Genomic DNA, 21,045 nt, shown 5'->3' on the forward strand with positions numbered 1-21,045 from the left:
CATATATATATATATAGATAGATAGATATAGATACAGTGTATATATATATATATATATACTAGGTATTATATTATATGTGTGTATATATATATATTTATATATATTCCAAACATAGCCATATTGACATCTATGCATTTCATTGTGAGCGTTTCCCAGAATGCATCTGCTTTCAGTGAGTTTGCAAACCCTTCAGGGTCCTTGATTCTTGTCTGTATAGAAACCCATTATGCTGTTCACCAGTGACTCACAGTAAGACTTCAGCGAGAGTAACAAGCATTCACACTGAAACACAAATGCACAGGGACTTTGTGAAAAGCGCATATTGAAGCGCTGGCAAGCATGACTGCATCCTCGTACAAGCATGTAAACACGTACTTAAAGTCGCAGGAACGTGAGGTGTGCAGTTTATTGTTATATAACATCTGAGAGCGGCTATCAGAGAAACCAGTCCAACGCTCTCTATCTCCCTCTCTTCTCCCAGAGGAAATCTCGCCCTATCTCACCGATCGCATCCAGGAGGTGCTGGGATGAGATATTCAGTGCATGTTATATAGCTAGAGGGTTTTTTATGGTTTAAGCGCCAGCTTCTTTTTGCCTCGTTCCCTAAATCTGACTAATTATAACATGAATGAGGCATTTTTATATAGTGCTTTCATATACTACTGTACACCCAAAGCGCTTTACAATCATATCAGGGAACCACCGCCAGTATAGTAACCTAGTGCAGAAAGGGAAATATAAGCTATTGAGAAGGAAATAACAAGCTGTGCGTTGTCATACTTGTTTTACAGTAAATTGCTCTGGAAGCAGCTCACTCCTTTGTTTAGTGATGAACGTGTGGCGCTGTCCGTGTGTGTGTGTGTGTGTGTGTGTGACAGAAGCACCAGCGGATAATGAGATGCCTTGTCAGATCCACGCAGGTGTGCTGGAGACGCTGAGCTCATTCTGTCTCTCTGGAGACTCACACTAAACTGCTGTTTGCTCTGTATTTACAAAAGTTCGATGGAAATCCGGCCAGAAATAAAGCCTGTTATTCTTGGATTTTTGTGGTGAGGAGGAATTTTGTGAAGGAATAATATTACCCTAAATTATGGGTTTAAAATGTATCGCGGTTGACTGAGCCGAAGGAACCAAATAGTTTCCTCAAAGTCGGTGATTTGAGCAATGTTTTTTTCTTCTGCTGGCGGGCAGAATTCGGCCGAGCTGCAGCAATCGTGTGCATTCGCTCTTGCGAAAACTTTATTGTGCCCAGTGACTGTTGTCTTACGCATGAAGCGACGCGGCCGACCTCACAGCACTTCTTTGAGCTGAATTCATGTGAAATGTGCTGCAGTTTTCAGCGCTGACAGATCCAGACTCTGTTCCACTGCAGTTCGCACGATTACAGGCTGTCCTCGTGTCCTGTGCTCAACCCATAAATCACAATCATTTAAAATACTGGCGCCACATACACTCTCTTATATTTCTGTTCCATTCAGGGTTGAGCATAATTCAGAATTGAAGAATGCATCCATCCATCCGTCTGTCTGTCTTTTTCTCCGTCTATCCTTCTATCTATTATTCTATCCATCCATCATCTATCAGTCCATTCATCCATCTATCTGTCTGTCTTTGTTGATCCATCCATCCATTCATCCATCTATCAGTCCATCCATCCATTCATCATCCATCCATTCATACATCCATCCATCCATCAGTCCATTCATTCATCCATCCATCCATCTGTCTGTCTTTATTGATCCATCCATCCATTCATCATCATCCATCCATCTGTCTGTCTTTATTGATCCATCCATCCATTCATCATCATCCATCCATCTGTCTGTCTTTATTGATCCATCCATCCATTCATCATCCATCCATCCATACATACATCCATCTGTCTGTCTTTGTTGATCCATCCATCCACCCATCCATCTATCAGTCCATCCATTCATACATCCATCTGTCCATCTTTGTTCATCATCCATCCATCCATCCATGTATCAATCATCTATCATCCATCAATCATCTATCATCCATCAATCATCTATCATCCATCAATCATCTATCATCCATCAATCATCCATCCATCCGCCCATCCATCCATCCATCCGCCCATCCATCCATCCATCCGCCCATCCATCCGCCCATCCGCCCGCCCATCCGCCCATCCATCCATCCGCCCATCCATCCATCCATCCGCCCATCCATCCATCCATCCATCCATCCATCCATCCATCCATCCATCCATCCATCCATCCATCCATCCATCCATCCATCCATCCATCCATCCATCCATCCATCCATCCATCCATCCATCCATCCATCCATCCATCCATCCATCCATCCATCCTAAATTGGAGTCTAAAAACAACCCTGGCCCCATCATGCAAATGAAAGAGCCTTTTCATTGAATTTGAACTCCCAGGTGCTTTTTTTATTTAAGTGTGCATGTCTTTAAACGGTCTTTAAATATCATGAAACATCCACCGGCCTCCCTGCCATAATCCAGAGGGACGCCAGACTCAGTGTAACGTGGGCATTTCAAAGCTCCCTTTACTTTCTTTCATTTCTCAACTTAACCCCTTCATATTCTCCACTCTGTCAGAGGGTTTTAGCGCATTAGTGGTGGTGTGTAGCCATTCACACCCCTGTCAGATTGTCTGAAAGCCTCAGTGGGACGTAGAGTGAGGGAGGAGAGATCGACAGCCAGGCAAGGTGAGCCCGTACATCACTGCATAGCGTTAGCACTTAAATCGCAATCCTCAACTGAATTCTTGCTTTGTGCTTTTATCGCCGGTAAAGGGAAAAAAAAAAAACAAAGACGAAACTCACGCAGAGTTCAGATATTTCCCCAGAGCCTGAAGGAGAACAGCGCTTCCCTCACCAACAACAAAGACATCGAGCAGCAGCGTCTTCACAGAAACATCGTTTAAAAACGCTCCCGTTAATTGAGTCGTTGAGGGAGATGCCGCTTGTCTGGAAGGATTTACATAAAGAGAGGGAAATGTTCTCTGGGCCTTCGACTCTTTGGGTCTTTTTTATTTCGACTTCTGCCGGCACATCGGTCCCAGTCGCCTCCTACAATAACACACTCATCCATCAAGACATAATTGCTAATATTGGCCGACCGTGTTATTAATATCGTGGCGCTGTGGATCATTTTTTCAGCAGTGAGGATATTACAATGCCAAGCCTCATGAATTGCACACTGATACAAATCTAGATGGCCTTTTATATAATCGCTTATTGCAGCAAACCGACTTTTATTGCCTGGTGGTGCAACAACAGAGATTCATTGAGGGAAAAATCGGACTCGCTTGTTGCAGAAGCATCATGTCACGTCTGCTTTCTCCATAAATAAATGCTACTTTACCACTCAAACCAGGTCGGCGTCAGGATATGCATTTCATTTGGCAGCAGCACGGCTCTTGAGACAGTAATTGGTGTCATTCTGTCAGAGTTGGTAATGCGACGGGATCAGTGTGATGCATCAATAATTCACGTTTCCTTTTAAGCCGTGATCGATGCACGCCTGGCAAACAACATGCACCAGTTTTGTCACCCCTCGCCGTTGGGTATCAGTGCCACTCGGTAAACATTACACATCACAGGTAGGCAGATATGTCGAGGTTTCGTTCCACAGGCTTGATCCAAGTCTTGTCCCCACTTTGCAAGGCTGTTCCATCTCAGCGCCTTTCATCTTGCAACTAGTGGCAGCATCTTATCATCGGCTCTGGCGGGGCGCCCTTCGCCAATCTGTCTCTCTAATCTCTCAGGCCTTGCTCGTATCAGCTCTCTCTGCAAAAACCCTTCTGATTTCCCTGCCCTTCTTTTCCCAAATCACTAGGAAAAGCACAAACAGAAGCTGTTGATTTTCCCCGTGTTTAAAGGGATAGTTCGGCCAAAAATGATGTTAAACCCATGATTTACTCCCCCTCAAGCCGTTCGAGATGCATATGTCAATAATTTTTCAGACAAACACATTTTCAGTTATTTTAGAAAATGTCTTAGATCTTTAAGTGGTTATAATGTCAAGTTATGGGGTCCAACTCCTTCAAGTCCCAAAAATGTGCATGCATCCTTCACAAAAGTAATCCATCTGGCTCCAGGGGGATAAACGAAGGCCTTCTGAGGGTAATCTGTGCGGTTTTGTCGTAAAAATAGACATATTTAAACCTTTATAAATGAAAATAACTGGCTTCCGGCAACAGTCGACGGGAGATGGTTGCCGGCGTATGAAGTAGGACGTAGCGTAGGAAGCGTCGTGACGTAGAACTCAATATCCTCTTCGCTAATATCCAAATCCCCCGACATTTTCTTTTAAATACACGTTTTTTAAATCGCGTAAATCCTGAGTGGAGTTTTGTTTTGTTCTGCGCTGTCGCGTTCGTTCTACGTCATGACGCTTCCTACGCTACGCCCTACGTCATACGCCGGCAATCATCTCCCGTGAACGCGCGTCGACCGTTGCCGGAAGCCAGTTATTTTCATTTATAAAGTTTTAAATATTTATATTTTTGCGACAAAACTGCACGGATTACCCTCAGAAGGCCTTCGTTTATCCCCCTGGAGCCGGATGGATAACTTTTGTGAAGGATGCATGCACATTTTTGGACCCCATAAATTAACATAACATAACCACTGAAAGATCTAAGACATTTTCTAAAATAACTGAAAATGTGTTCGTCTGAAAAATGATTGACATATGTATCTTGAACGGCTTGAGGGTGAGTAAATCATGGGTTTAATATAATTTTTGGCCGAACTATCCCTTTAATCAGTGTTGAAATAATCATGAAGCGGTCTCTGAAGTTGTCGGCCATGGATTCCTCAGACTTTTTCAATGCTAGACGTGTCTATGGTGTAAGTGCCTGCACTTTAACACGGATTTTCTTTCGTAGATGGATAGACATAGTTTATTGGTTCCTGAGGGTGAATTTGGGTGCATAACAGAAGCCGAATTAAGTGTAAATTGCCCATAAAACACCACCACATGTCTACATGGTGCAATCAAACAAAGGGTAAAGTGGGGAATAAAAATCTATTATGCCGTAATGCCAATATCTTAACGTGATTTACACAAGTATAACACGTTCCTGAATAAGCATCCTATCTAATTTGACACGGAGTCTTTAAAAACACTAATAATTTTATATAAAAAATAATTACCTGTTTTTATATTGTATTGTGATTCAGACATTCACTTTAATCCTTTAAAACTATTATTATTTTGTGCATAAGTGATAATGATTTGTCTGTGACTATTTCTACAGGTTGTATCGTTTATGAGCGAGTCATTTGAATCATTGAATCAATCAGCATTAATACATTTATGAATTAAACAAGTGATTGTTTTAATGAGTGATTCTTTTGAATCATTCACACAGTTTGTTTAATAACATGAATTCATTCAGCAATGGAACAAGCGATTGCCTTTTTGAGTGAGTTTTTTTAAGTCATACACCCAACCGATTTATTAAAAACATTAAATTATTTACTTAACTGATTAATTCAAAACACAGATGCATTCAGGAACAAATTAATTTAGCAGTATACCGTGTGTGTGTGTGTGTGTGTGTGCACTGATGTGAAGGAATCATTATAGTACCAAATACTCCACTTGTCCAATTAGGGTTTATGTACCTTGCAGCTTTTCAAGCATTCATTCATCTAATCCCATCCTCATTTCCATCCAATCTGTAAAGCAGAACATCTATGCAGCCAACCCTCCATGAATCCAGCAGAGCTGTGGCCAACCAGCTTATACAATTACTCACTTCAGACCCGTGAGCAAGGAAACCGAGGCCATTTCAGAGCCGAGCCAGAGTCACACCGGCCGGACATACAGCGTACATGGTCTCGCTCAAGGGTTTCGCGTTAATGGACGTGTCATGTCAACGGTTTATGACCCTGCTAGCAAGCAGTGAATGACTTATATAATAATGCTTTTTGATACAGTGGCAGATCTTGACAAGGCCGTTGCGTGTGTGTGTGACAGCCTTGTGTAGCGGCACACAATGGGCTGTTTCTTGCGGCGCGCAGCACAATGTCACACTCGGCAGTCAGCAGCACATGGCAGTCACCAGCACACAATTATGCCTCACAGATGAGCTCTCACTCTCCATCATGCTGAGCGGCCTCATTCTTTCAGCATCCCGAGCCTCTTTCGACCCCGCAAGCGAGATCTTTTCATCGCTGGGAGTCAGTGCTCATGAGTTACTGCTGGGGTAATAGAGGAAGACCTGTCAATATGCCTTCCCTGTCCTCGATACATCACCGAACAGACACACATTCACATACCCAGTGTATATATATACATACATACGGTGAAACTGGAAAAACTAGAAAATGGTGCAAAAGTTCATTTATTTCAGTAATTCAACTTAAAAGGTGAAACTAATATATTATATAGACTCATTACATGCAAAGTGGAATATTTCAAGCCTTTATTTGTTATAATTTTGATGATTATGGCTTATAGCTTATGAAAATCTTTTCACAATATTCTAATTTTGAATTTGGGGTTTTCATAAACTGTAAGCCATAATCATCAAAATTATAACAAATAAAGGCTTGAAATATCTCACTTAGCATGTAATGAGTCTATATAATACATTAGTTTCACCTTTTAAGTTGAATTACTGAACTTTTGCACGATATTAAATTTTTTCCAGTTTCATATGTACACTGTATATAAAGGAATCACTCATAATAACTCCTAAAATGTGAATGTAGACCGTATATTGCATGCTGATATAATTTTACAAGTAACAGCTATAATTGCGTTTTAAATTTGAAAAAAAAAAGTTCCTAAAGTTATCTACTTCCAATTTTGTCCAAAGTATTTTTTTTCTTATATTATGCTGATATAATAACATTAAATATATAATCATAAATAAAATTGGTTAAAAATAATTGTAAAAGTATAAATTGTATTTATAAAGTAATTAATATATTCTTTATGCAATAGGTTTTAATAATTGTTTGCTGATACCGATATGGTAACTCGTATTGTTTACATGTAGGCATTGTAATGTTTTGTTTGTCTTAATCTGTTTGAATGGTTGATGCTGTGATTTATTAATTTATTTATTTTTAAGCGTTTAACTGCAGTTTTTCAGTCATCTTGCTTTCATTTGTAATGTGGTTAAAGATATTACTAGGAAAATTATGATCTGCGGTGCCACACCATTTATTTTTCATTTCTATATTTATCGTTCTTGTTGTAGGACGTACATTGAAATGTACATAAATCAACATAAAACTAGCGTGAAATATGATGCTCTCGCTGGATGATTCTTGCTTTATAAGCTATTGTTTTTTGGTGGGAAAATCTACAATGATAAATGCCATGATTTATTATTAAAAAATCAAACAGGATAGGATGAACATTATGCACTGCTATAAAACAGCTGGTGTTTAGTCAGATCATTTACGTTAGTTTGAGTGTTTAGTAGAAGAGAGAATGTTTTTTTATTTCTTCATGGCTTTGTGTGCATGCATATGATGGGTGGAGTATGGGTAATATCTCTCAAGCGGGTTGTAGCATCTCTAAAATAAAGTGTGTCCAAAATCAACAGCGCACAGCAGGCGAAGCTCTTGTGTAAAGTTTGTGTGGAAACCCTCCAGTTATTCCAGTGAAGACTAGCACAGTTAGTGAATTTCCATTGCGGTAGTACAAGACCATTACCTAACTAAATGGTTATTGCACTTTTTTTTACTATGGAAATGTGGTCTCGCAATGATCATAATGGATGTGGCCGCTCACGCTGAAACCTTTTGTGCTCCCAGACTAATATGTATGATTGGAGTCTGTTGCTTACAGATGTCTGAGAGGAAATGACATATTTGAGAAGCGTTTACTCATTATTTAAATATTCGTCTGCTCACAACATGCAAATGAAGTCCATTAGTGGGCAATTCAACAGACAGTGATTGACAACCTGAACTTGAGGAGCGGCTGTCGAGCTTTAATTATAAAGTGTGAATGTGTGGTCCGATGGCATAGTTGACACAAAATTATATCATCATTACGATGTATTACGTTTTCCCGTGCTAACCGATCATTATTTTGCTCTGGAAACAATTTTGTATCTGTATCCGTGAGATATATGGGGTGTTTTGCAAACTACTTTATTCTCCTCGTTGTAGGTCTCCGTGGATGGCAGTGATTGATTAATCAAGTCTTTGGCGTATTAAAAATACACCTTTGAAGAAATCTGATTGACATTTTTGCCGCTTTTGCATCATGAATCATTTGTCTGCATTACGGGGCTTTAGTATGTGACTGAAATGGTTGCAAATGTGAGACAAATACAAATTTGTGACATTCATTTCATCAATTACTCGCACTCATTATAGTGTGTAAAACCCTTAAAGGATTAGTTCACTTTCAAAATATTTTTGCTGATAATTTACTCACCCCGATGTCATCCAAGATATCCATGTCTTTCTTTCTTCAGTCGAAAAGAAATGTAGGTTTTTGAGGAAAACATTCCAGGATTTTTCTACACAGAGTGGTCTTCAATGGCAGCCATCTATCCCAATGTTCAAAAGAAGGTTCAAATGTCCGTCTCAATGCAGCTTCAAAGTCTCGACACGATCCCAGTCGAGAAATAAGGGTCTTATCTAGCGAAACGATTGGTCATTTTCTAATTTAAAAAAAATTTATATACTTTTTAACCACAATTGTTTGTCTTGTGCTGGTCTGCGACGCGCCACGCATTACGTCATCACGTTGGAAAGGTCACGTGTCACGTCATCTATCTAAGTTATTTGTCTGTGTACTCCGGTTCAAGAAAGTAGGGAAGGGCGAAAAACTCGTAAATTTTCTCCTCCAACTTCAAAATCATGCAAAAATCTTTTTCATTTATTTTAATTTAAATTTTTCGTGACATTTCTAACGTGATGACGTAATGGTGTCTCAGACCAGCACAAGATGAACAATTGTGGTTAAAAAGTATTTAAGTATTTTTTTTTTTTTTTTGAAAATGGCCGATCGCTTTGCTAGATAAGACCCTTATTTCTCGACTGGGATTGTGTCGAGACTTTGAAGCTGCATTGAGACGGATATTTGATCCTTCTTTTGAACATTGGGATAGATGGTTGCCATTGAAGTCCAATCTGTGTAGAAAAATCCTGGAATGTTTTCCTCAAAAACCTAAATTTCTCTTCGACTGAAGAAAGAAACACATGGACATCTTGGATGACATGGGGGTGAGTAAATTATCAGCAAAATTTTTTTTGAAAGTGAACTAATCCTTTAAGAGATTTAAGTCCATACAACAACCACTTTATTGCTTCAAATAGTTCATAAAGAGATCATAAAACTAATCCATATGAATTGAGCAGTTTAGTCCAAAATTTCTGAAGAGTCTGGATCACTTTATTAGATTTGGATCTGATTTAATTTAGGCTTTTATTCACATATTAACATTGATCAACATAAACCTCATTGGTTATTAGCTCAAATGCGCTGTGTAACACGAGAATGTCATGCGTCAGCATCAAATGGAAACTTGAACAGCTTCTAAACAACTTTTATCGGCCAATTTAGTAACTTGTCAACATGTAAACAAGTCTTTTATTTTCCAGGACTCGAAAGGTTTGCTTGAGGTGCTCTTTGGATGGGATAATCATATGTAACAAAAATTCAGGAAACTCCAAGGCACTGTCTTTAGAAAGATTAAAAAGCCTTTGTTATGGTCCCATCTTACACCTTTAAAACACTCCCTGACGAAGGCTTGTTTGCCGAAACACGTCGGAGTGTTTTAAAGGTTTAAGATGACAATAACAATAAAGGATTTGTAATCTTTCTAAAGAGAGTGCCTTGGAGTTTCCAGAATTTTTGTCATTTATTTATTTATTTATTTATTTTTAACAGTGCATTTCTGTATGTGTTTGTGTTAGTTTGCATCAGTCATCAGTGTGTGTTGCATCAGTATTTAGTATTTTTCTGGTATAGTACCAAAGCCATCATTGTGGTGATGAGCAAACCCTATATACTGTGCTGTAGATTTTCTCTCTGATCGTCATCCATTGCATCTACAGCCGAGTGTTTTTTTTTTTGAGTCGAGGGATAGAGTTTGTCATCTGTGGATTAAGGCCTGACTGGAAATCTTTAACTGCGTAAGAAAATCCACATGTTGTCTGCAAGGCTCATCCGTAAAGCCAGCGAGCGCGTTTGTGATTAAGTCCCCGCGTCGTGGGGGAACGTCCAGGCTACGTGTTCGGCTTTTAAAGCCATGAATGATTGAGAGGATAGAAAGACGCCAGGTTATATTCTTATCAGCCCGAGCCTCCGGATGTCTGTAGTCTCCAGGAGTCACCTTATGTAATCTGGGAATCTGCTTGCTCAAAGAAGCCGTTCCCAGCGGTCGACACTGACACAATCTGTATCACGGGCTTGTGTTGAATCATGCATTCAGCGTGCACATTAGCAGCATGATATTCTGAGAATCCTCTCCTGTAAAACACAGAACATGACCCGACTACAGAGCCTGCATCACAGCGCTTGGTCCCGGAGAGATGAGTGCTCGGCGTAGGCGTAGAGGAGAGAGTCTCATCCACCCACAGACAGACCTGGTGTTCACCACAGGATCCACTGCAGAGCTTCAGCGCAGGGAAATTAACCAGTGCGGGTATTATTAAGAGAACAGGATTGTTGAAACACCTTTTTTTTGTCTGAGACCCCCTTTTTTCCAAGAAAATATTCACATTTAATGAATGTGTAAAGCTTGCAGCAAGGGTGAGAAAATATGTTGTTTTCAAACAAACGGTATGTTTACTGTAACCAGATATGTTTATGCACAAATAATAGCCTATAATATTGAAAATACAATTACAAAAACATCAGTAGGCCCTTTGTAATTTAAAAACGTAAGCCTAGGAGTAGTCTATAAATTGGCCGTATTTGAAATGCAATAACATTATTCACACTGGTGTGTAGGTAAAAAAAGAAAGAATATAAGCTATTAATAAATGACTGCTGTCTGGGACCTCAATACTTGCATGTTATTTGTAAGGCTTTATCAATGTGAGGCTTTATTTTTGACGCTTTTGGCGCTATAGTGAGCGATAATAAACTTGCGTTTATTAACAGAATAATGCGTCTTCCGGAAGAACATTGTAGCCGGAACTACTTCTCTCTGTGTACGTCTATGACGAGTCACGCCGGTCTTAGACTACTCCGCATCCGAACCCATGTAAAATAGTCCCAATGTAGACACTTATTATAGGAGTACCATAGTGGTTCAGGATAATACAAAAACACGGATTGAAAAATGGATTCATGATGAACTTGCTCATTATATAAATTTTGTACATTTTTAACAGAAAAAAGTTAAGGACTTTTATTTAATCCTCATTGCTCAAAACTTTTCAAAATATGACGCAACCCCCCACAGAGTTCGCTAAGGCCCCCTTGTGGGATGATTTAAAGGAACACTCCACTTTTTTTTGGAAATAGGCTAATTTTCTAACTCCCCGAGAGTTAAACAGTTTTACCGTTTTCTAATCCACTCAGCCGATCTCCGGGTCTGGCGGTAGCACTTTTAGCATAGGTTAGCATAGATCATTGAATCTGATTAGACCGTTAGCATCTCTCTAAAAAAAAATGACCAAAGAGTTTCGATATTTTTCCTATTTAAAACTTGACTCTTCTGTAGTTACATCGTGTATTAAGACCGACAGGAAATTTAATGTTGCGGTTTTCTTGGCCAATATGACTAGGAACTATGTAATAATCCTGCGTAATAATCAGGGAACTGCTGCCGTACCAGCAGCGCAATGATATTACGCAGTGCCTGAAAATAGTCCCCAGCTCGGTAACTTCCAACGTGACCGGCACTAAGTGTGTAATATCATTGCGCTGCTGGTACGGCAGCAGTTCCCTGAGTATTACGCAGGATTATTACATAGTTCCTAGTCATATTGGCCTAGAAAACCGCAACTTTTAATTTTCTGTCGGTCTTAGTACACGATGTAACTACAGAAGAGTCAAGTTTTAAATAGGAAAAATATCGAAACTCTTTAGTAATTTTTTTGAGAGAGATGCTAACGATCCTCCCATGTTAATCTACTAACTCTCCTGACTGCTTTGTCGGACAAAATGGCGGATGGCGAATTATGATTGGTCAGATCACCTGTCAATCAAGCTCCCTGCGAAGGGTCAATTCTTTAAGTTCTGATTCTAATTTCTGATTGGATGAGTTTGAACCATAATGATTGAAATTAAATAAACGATTTTGTTGCCAAATTGCAACAAAAAAAGAAAAGAAACAAATGCAAAAAGAATGGCTAAGAATTCTCTTTTATGTGTGTTAAAACAACTGCCCTGCATATGGTCCATGCTCATGGATTACAGCTTTAGCATCCTGTATTGTGGAGATAATAATAGTTCAGCACACATGATGTTTGGTTTCAGAGTGAAATGCCCCAAGATCTCTAAATCTTCTGCCAAACCACTGTCTCCAGCAAAGACGATGTCTCGACAACTTTTCCCAAACTCTGAGCGCGAGCCCAGGGCAGAAGGGGGGGAAATAACATGGTTTATGAGAGCTTGGCATGTAATATTATATCCATCCATTTCCTCAGAATTTCCAACATAAGCTGAAAGGATTGTAGGTATGAAATATTGCCATCAGCTGCACAAGTTTTTGTATTAGCAAAGTTTCTAGGAACTCTGTAAACAATTTCAGCATCAGCACCGACCCTTCATTACACACATGATTGTGTTGGTCTATCGGAGGCCTGAGGGGTTTGATAACCAGGTTTGATCTTGTATCTGTCCCGAACTTCTTTCCACAGAACTGCGCTGTTGTTTCATGATATCTGCTTTTGAAAACTTTCCAATGGGCCGTTGCTGGTTTGAAGAGCAGAATGAAATATTAATGTGATTTTGTTTGGCCAAATGAGACGATGTGAAAGTTGCTGTTTTGTTTTGAGACAGAATGCATGGAAAAAAAGAGCCAATGAATTATTTAAATGAATGAAACGGAGACTTTACTAGGTTACTCTCCCTTTCTTCACAGCTCTGAAATTAAGGGTTGGTGCAACATGTAAACAACAAACTAAATCTATTATGGCAATGGATTGGTTTTTTCCCCCTTCTACATGACCTGACATTTCAAGTACCCCAAAACCTTGTCATTACACTAGTTTTGCTTATAAAATACACGTACCTCCTAAAAAAATCCCACTTAAAACCTCTGACTAGACCAACTTTACCACATTAAATCAGAAAAAAAACATTTTTCCTGTTCCAAACAACCTAAGCTGCTAATTCTGTCCACCTGGAAAGGGCAGACCTGTCCACGCCACTGACATTTAATGCGTCTGACATAGCCTGTGTGTGTGTGTGTGTGTGTGTGTGTGTGTGTGTGTGTTGAGTCCTGTGCTCCGCCATCTCCTTGACCTCCTGGGTCAGCGTGACGAAATACCCGTCTCTCCGCTTAGTGTTTGCTTGACTCCTCTGACATTACGGCCCACTCTTCACCTGTCCTCCTCTCGTCTGTCCTCTCCTCCCCGTCTCCGACGACACGGTAAATATCACACTGTTACCTTGGCAACATGCATCCGACATTCCTCTTCCATTCATCAATGCGCATGCATCCCAAAATAAACAGTGTGTTCACCGGAGCCGTGAAGGACAAAACCGCTCAATAAACACAGCAAATAAAGAAAATATCTGTAAATATCACCGTTTTTATGATTAAATAATAATCTGTCCATCAAGATGACATCGATTTACCAGTTTTTATTATAATCGCATTGCTCAGTATGCTCATATGTAATCATATGATATAAAAACTATTGCATCTAAAGTTTTATATTGTTACGGAGTCATTGTGAAGTGATTCATTTAAAGAACTGGTTCATAAGAGTAATTTGTTGTGAATCAGACTACACTGATTGCGCTGATTGTTGTCTTTTAATCTAGTTTTTATCAATTTTGATGATTATGGCTTACACAGCTTATGAAAACCCCAAATTCAAAATTAGAATATTGTGAAAAGGTTTTCATAAGCTGTAAGCCATAATCATCAAAATTATAACAATTAAAGACTTGAAATATCTCACTTTGCATGTAATGAGTCTATATAATATATTAGTTTCACCTTTTAAGTTGAATTACTGAAATAAATGAAGTTTTGCACCATATTCTAATTTTTCCAGTTTAACATGTTGAGGAATTATGCATGCACATCATTTACAACATTGTTTTTTGGTTTTACAAGTTAAAAATAGTTCCATTCTGTTTAATGAAACCACACGTTACATGTGAAACAAAGGCATGATGTGTGAAATATTACTTGGGCTGTGCAGATGTTGTCTGGTAGCCTTCCGGGAGCATCCAGTCAATTTACTTATTAAATATTCATGAGCCAGGATTTCAGCAGATTGTTTAATTCACCAGCTGATTAGTGCACAACGTCTGCCAGTCAACGTCTGATCAAGTAATTAATATTCATGAGCAATGACTACACTTTAGCAGTAAACTGCAGCATAGATCTTTACCGTTTCACATTCTCTATTAGTGTTTTATATATATCACATATGTGGTCATTTTAATTGTAGTCTCGGAAGTCCTGTGTTGCATTTACAGACAAACTAAGTGTCACATGTGAGTGTGTCCCGTATAACCTGTGACACACACACACACACACACACACACACACACACACACACACACTGGCTGCAGGCGAGCTTTAGTTACAGCTGATGAACACAGCTGTGCGCTTAGAGAACACTCCACTGTGAACAAATGACCTCCATCACACACCACACACACACACACACACACACACACACACACACACACACACACACACACACACACACACACACACACACACACACGTCATTCCCCCAGGCGTTCGCTGTGTCCCATGATTCATTTCTGTCCTGTCTGTCCCTCTGCTTTAATGCTGTTGAGACACTAGATGCACTGTCATGAGCTTCAAAGAGACGTCCAGAGAGAAGACTTTTAGAAAAATGACCCTAACCACCCCAAATGATTTTTGGGCTTGAGTGTGCAACCAGATACGCCCATCTGTGTGAGTGCCACGTGTTCGGATCAATCCAGGTCAAGCACTTACAATACCATCTGCTTTTAAAAGTTCTGCCAGTCTGTAAACCGTCAGTCCCAGAGGACTTAAAGCTGCAGATTTATTTCCACAATGAAGATCATATCCTGCAAAGTCCACACGAAATCAGAATCTCTTAATACATTTAATAAAAAAATATTAGTGCATGTTCCAAAGAAATAAAAAGTGAATTTTCAGTTCAATCAATTTATGTTGGATGAAATCAAGTAAAAAAAAAAAAAAATAGGTTGCATGCAAATGCAATTTCATGTCGACTTTTAAGTAATTTACCGTGTAAAATAATAGCGATGATAAATTTTTTTATAAATAAATTATATATATATATATATATAAAAGCATACATATTAAGACTGTAAATTATGCATAAAGTAAATTTATCAAGTTTTAAGGGTGTTTATCTATTTTTAATGGAACAAACAACAAAATATAGATATATAGCAGTGCGGTGCATTAGTAAGAATACTTCATAGGCCAGCAGTCATGCATTTCCCCTGAAACATACTAATGGTTGTACCATCGCATCCACCATCTCTAAATATTACTGCAATGGCTTTTTACTTTCATCCGTCCCGACAAATAGTCGAGTGTCAGTCTGTATCATTTCAGACACCCAGAGATGATGTATAGCTCTGAAAGTGGATATAAATGCATGTTTTGATGGGAAGCAGATGGTGTGGATAGATGGGATATAGATTGAGACACCTCCTGCTGTCTTCGGCCCGGTTCAGCTTTACAAGTGGACGAGAGCTTTAGGATTCATCCCTCAACAACGGCCGTGAATGAGGCCGAAGAAGTGAAGCTGGTGGGTCTTGTTTTTGCAGCATGAACTCCAGGACCTGTGTTTCGATATTTATGAGATGGTTTGTGATGCAGTGCACTGCATTTGAGGAGAGATGTTTGTTTTACAAGAGCACAATGCACATAATGCACATTATTTTAGTAATTTTCTCTGTTCATTTTGCACCAAATATCTTATAGAAAAGTAACTGTGAGCTGTTAAGTATCCTAAACATTTTTAATTTGCATGCACATGTGTTGCGGTAATGATTTTAGATGCGCTTCTTCGTTTAAGTTTGTGAAAGTGTCTGGAAGAGTTTCTGTCATGTTTTTTTTGTCTGCCGAAAATCAGGGATACATTGTGCTTCCAGATGGCAACTGTTGTCATGGCTCAGAATCCATTCCTGGCGATTTGTTTGTCCGTGACTGTAATGAGTTGTTGCTGTATTGATACGCGGAGATCCAGGTCACGGCCCTCAGAACAGAATGACACTAAATTTAGTTTTTTTCTTTTCTTGTCCTGCAGCATTTGGACGATTGTCATCCTTTATCATCCGTGAGCCACCATGTGTCCTCACAGACACCCTCTGCTCCCTCTCAGATTAAACACACACACACAAAGTCATAAGTCGCACGGGTATATTTGTGGCAATAGCCAAAAAAACATTGAATTGGTCAAAATGATCTATTTTTCTTTTATGCCAAAAATCATGAGGATATTAAGTAAAGATCATGTTCCATGAAGATATTTTGTAAATTTCCTACCGTAAATATATAAAACATGTATTTTTGTGAGTGAATGCAGCACAATCGTGAACATAAATGCAAATTTTTTGCACCCTCAGATTCCAGATTTTCAATAGTTGTACCTCAGCCAAATATTATCATATCATAACAAACCATACATCAATGGAAAGCTTATTTATTCAGCTTTCATATTATGTTTAAATCGCAATTTTAAAAAATTTACCCATGTGACTGGTTTTGTGGTCCAGGGTCACATATATATATATTCATACCATGGTCTGAATAATCGATTCTGATTGGCTGGACAGAAAACCGTTTAATGTACAGGTAGTTCCAAGTCAGTTTAAAGGCACAATATGTAAGATATTCACATTAAAATATCCAAAAACCACTAGAACACTGTTAAAAACAATATATTGTTTACGTGTGTGCTTATGTTTCCAACATAATGTTTCCAACAATAATTAAAATTGCAGATTTCTCTGTATTTAACCAGAGACATGACCTTTGTCACCGCGTCGCCTGTCACTGTCATATTGCCAAAGTTGTTTGTTTTTCACATTCGTGATGACCATAATTACTAGGGGTGTGACGAGATCTCGTGCCACGAGATCTCGCGAGACTAAAGTGTGACGAGATTTCTCGTCGAGTGAAAAGCTGTCTCGCAATATCGCCATAATTAACATAGAATATGCCATAGCTACATTCACATTGCATTACGTTGTACTCCGCGGCACCGGCCGCCTCCACTGTTGTTTTGCTATTGTAAACTCCTCTGCTCATCCAGCACGAGTTGCATTCGCACACAGACTGTGACAGTGCAGCAGGAATCAGTTCACTGATCGCGTTACGATGGTGGACGATTTGTTGCGCATCAGTGAGTCGATCTGAGATGTCTTATAGGGCGGTTCACACAGAACGTGTTTTCCATTCCAGTGCGGTACTTTCCATTGTTTTTCTATGTAAACGTCTCGCGCATGACACAGTATTCTAAAAACGCGGCGCTCAAGTTAAAATCAGCTCCCCCATTTCACTGCCAGCGTATCGCATTTTACACAGCAAAAACGCATTCTGTGTGAATGGCCCCTTATCTTGTAGAACGCGCGTTCAGCACCGCCACTACGGAGTGAAAATGAAAGTAAAACACGATGCGCGCAAATTAGACTGCATACATACAATAGCCCGTCTCCCAATATCAAACCTATCTCTGGTCTCTGTTTTGGTCTCTGTTTGCACTTTGAATACAGAGAGAGTTGGCCTACTTTGATTATGGTTGCACTTGCACTTAATTATCGTTTGAACTAATAAGAAAAACTGTTGTTTTATAGGCTACTGTCTGTTTTTATTTGTATTTTCAATTTGTGGAAAGTAGTTTCAGTTGGAGGTCACACAGCCTCAATCAGAAGTTCTGGAAGCTCATAATGTACAGTAAGGTCTGAAGAGACCCGTGTGAAATCATACTTGAGAGAAGCCAGTCAGTTGAGTTTGTGGTAAAACCTTTACAGTGCTTCTATATTGTTGTATTTTAATGTATTTTGATAATTCATACTCAAAGTAGAACTGAAATAACATTCATTACAAGATGATTTAGTTACAACATTTCAAAATGCACCTGCAGACTATTTTTCCAGTCATGAATTTTGTCATTGAGGATTTCTATCAAATATTGTGCAAAAATCTCGTCTCGTCTCGTTCTCGTGAACCCAATCTCGTCTTTGTCTTGTCTCGTGAGATAAGGGTCTCGTCACACCCCTAATAATTACACTTCACTATTCTCATAGAATTAGATTGATTGTTAAAACTTTATAGTCATTGGTGTGAAGTCATAACGTCCCAGTATGACACCACCAAAAAGTTTTTAATGAAGTCGTGCGAACAAAGTGCTATAGCATTTTATTGTTCTTTCCCTTCTGCCACCGCCTGAGATGACATATGTTATTTTACACTTGTGCACTGTAAGCACGCCGGCGCCGCCCTCTTGAACGTGGGCTGCGTCCCCCTCTTAAACCCATTACTGCGAGAGAATAATTGGCCCTTTTCTTCAGCACATCTGCTCTCGCAAAACTTCAGTGACTAACAAGCCACTCCATCACCCACCTCTGGGAGACAGTGAAGCCTCAGCGTTAACATCTCGCACGCTTGTTCTTTTAATTGAGATTTACTGACAGTCCTGCGTGTGGTCGTCCAATCACAGCGCGGGGAGGGAATCGGCCTCATCAGGTGTCCAGATTGTGCGTCTCTAATCAGCGTTTACGAGCTGGAAGAAACGAACCGTTGGACGTGTTTTCTAAGGGCGATGTGGCTTTATCTGAACCAGCGCTCGAGTTTGTGTGTTTTGTCTCCATTACGATGCTTTCTGAAGCATCTCGACGGGAGCCGCACTCTCAGCCCATCTGCCTCCAAATGAGCCTCTTGTTTCGCTTTATCCGAACTTCCTCCTGCCATGCTTTTTAGGGCGAATACAGCCCTGCCATTACTGGCACAACAACAGCCATCTGCAGCGGTTACTATTAGCAACACCAACGCATGCCTGTGCCAGACGTGAGCAGATCTGTGTATTTTTGTGCTCGCAGGAGACGAACTACTTGACGGTTCTCTAACTGTGCTGATGATGTAATGTGCCGGTGATTGCAGGAGCAGGTGCAATCAACACATGATGAATCACATTACATTGCACCAAGATTACATACAATAATTGTTTTTCAAATAACACCACACCAAAAGTAGTGTTGCACATGATATTTTAATCATATTTCACAATATTACTGTAGTTTTGCAGTCTTAGTGAGCATACGCATTACAATCTTAATAAACCCCAAACCCAAATATTTGAACGATAGAGTATAATTGTGTTTTTGTTGTTTGCATGTTATACACCATTATGCAATATATAAAATGTGTTGCTAATAAAATATGGTTTCTGCTCTTATATAGTTAGTTTATGGTGATCTCCCAGCTTGGCCAAAAAACAAACAAACTTCAAAACTGACAAACTTTTTCAGCAGATTATAGACATACGTTCTTCACTTTCAGGCATTATTTTTAATCCAATGTTTCATATCATAACACTGAAAATGATACCAATCAACACTGAACTGACCTCTTTTTAGAGCTGCTTAACAGCAGAGTTGCACTGTTTGCATCATTGAATCATTATTTTCCTGTTGCTCACTGTAAAGATGCATTGAATCTCTACCTGTATTGTGTAAAGTAGGGCTGTAGTCAAGACCACATCTGTCGAGTCCAAGTCAAGACCAAATCCAAAAAGGTTTGAGTCCGAGTCAAGACCGAGTCCAGGACAGGAAAAAAAAGTCTTATGCCATTATCAAGACATTCATTTTGAGTTATTATTTGTTGATCTAAAAGCAAAAACAGTGTCATATCAATATAATATTGATATATTAATCTTCTAATCTAAAGAAAACATAATGATAATGGTGATACCTCATAATAGCAATGTTAGAACTGATATACAAACACCAACCCACTACTATTACCACTGCTAGGTACTAGTACTGAGCATTTGAGCAACTAAATGACAATATAGCTTCACTCCAGTAAAATATATCTGTGATCATTTCTTCACGTTAAACCAAACTGTTATTTTGATGGGTTTCTGAGTGTATTTGACGATCAAATGGTTCTGTATCTGTACTCATAAAACGAGGCATTGGAAAGTGTGCAAGTACATCAGGAGTTTATTTAAATAACACTTGCCTGATGGCTTACGCTACCGCTAACCCGGACGTCGAGGTCACTTCCGTGATTTGGGAAAAGCCTGTAAAAGTCCTGGCAGAAAGCGATGCATAAGGATGCATAAACGACTCCCAGTTCCAGGAATGCACTAATATTTTGTTGGTAGTACCAGTTTGCAACAATTATTAGTTAACACTAAGTTGTCAACACTTTGGGAAAAAAAAAAAATTTGTATATACCAAAAAACTTTTCAGAAACACCGTGTGATCGCGCAAGCTTTTACAGGCTTTTCACAAATCACAGACGTGACCTCGACGTCCGGGTTACCAGTAGCGTAAGCCATCAGGCAAGTGTTATTTAAATAAACTCCTGATGTACTTACAGACTTTACAATGCCTCATTTTATGAGTACAGAACCTATTTGTAATACTGTAGAAGTTTGGTGCCATTCCGAGCTTTATTAGTGCGGTAATTTACCAGATACAACCGTTAGCGTCTGCGGCTGAAGCCGTTCGGCTGATATCTCTAAATAAGCTTGAACTTTAATAATGTTCCACCAAGGGGAAAAAAGCTTGTTTGGCTCGAGGTCATGGTGCAAAGGACCCTAGGTTGAAATTACTCCGAACCATCCCATTAAAAAAAAGTGACTTGACTTGACAAATCTTTTCTGAATGATATCAATTTACAATATGACTTGTGATGGTGTCTAGAATCATAACCACACCTTGTTGT

General features: G+C 39.3%; 1 protein-coding gene across 43 annotated transcripts in view; it reads left to right on the forward strand.

The window, feature by feature from the left end:
* The window catches only part of plekha5 (pleckstrin homology domain containing, family A member 5), a 149,532-nt gene that overhangs the window by 70,702 nt on the left and 57,785 nt on the right, over positions 1–21,045 (forward strand). The gene's annotated exons all lie outside the window — the stretch shown is intronic.

This window comes from Phoxinus phoxinus (genome assembly GCF_949152265.1).
Source record: "Phoxinus phoxinus genome assembly, chromosome: 9".
Taxonomy (NCBI): domain Eukaryota; kingdom Metazoa; phylum Chordata; class Actinopteri; order Cypriniformes; family Leuciscidae; genus Phoxinus; species Phoxinus phoxinus.